Below are 564 nucleotides of genomic sequence, written 5' to 3'. Positions count from 1 at the left end.
CCGCTACGCCAGACTAAGCGCGACGGGAGCCAGCACTTCCGCTACTTGTCGACTGGACAACTCCGTGATTCTTGCGATGCTGGAGCAGCCTCTTGGCAACGAGCAGAGTCAGTGCAAACGCTAGCCCTTTGTAGCAGTGTTGTCGTCAGAATGATTTGGTCTGTTTTTTACTTTTACGTTTTGCTGCAGCCTCACAGATTATCAGCTTGATCCACCCTGTTCGGTTTCTAGCGTGCCGGAATCTCAGTAATCCGGTGTTTTTCGTTGCGTAAACACACCAGACATGCCGACTAACAGGATGCACCGTCTGTGTACGTTCAGATGTGTTTCTGATTGATTTTGAGAGATGTCTGGGGTTCATTCGTTCAGGCTTAGAGAGAGCGAGACTCTCAGCAGATAACAGGAAGCCTGGACAGTCTGGTCTGTTGTGGCCTTTTGAGCTTTCAGCCTCTTTCAGTCATGAAACATGCTGGATTTCAGAAATGCCAGAGTAAAGGTAAGGGTCTGCATTCTGTAGGGACGAAACGAGGAGACCGATGTTTGTGGTGCCTAATAATTGTGCTA

The sequence above is a fragment of the Fundulus heteroclitus genome, chromosome 1 (assembly GCF_011125445.2).
Source record: "Fundulus heteroclitus isolate FHET01 chromosome 1, MU-UCD_Fhet_4.1, whole genome shotgun sequence".
In the NCBI taxonomy this organism is placed as follows: domain Eukaryota; kingdom Metazoa; phylum Chordata; class Actinopteri; order Cyprinodontiformes; family Fundulidae; genus Fundulus; species Fundulus heteroclitus.
Note: the sequence above shows the minus strand (reverse complement) of the source record.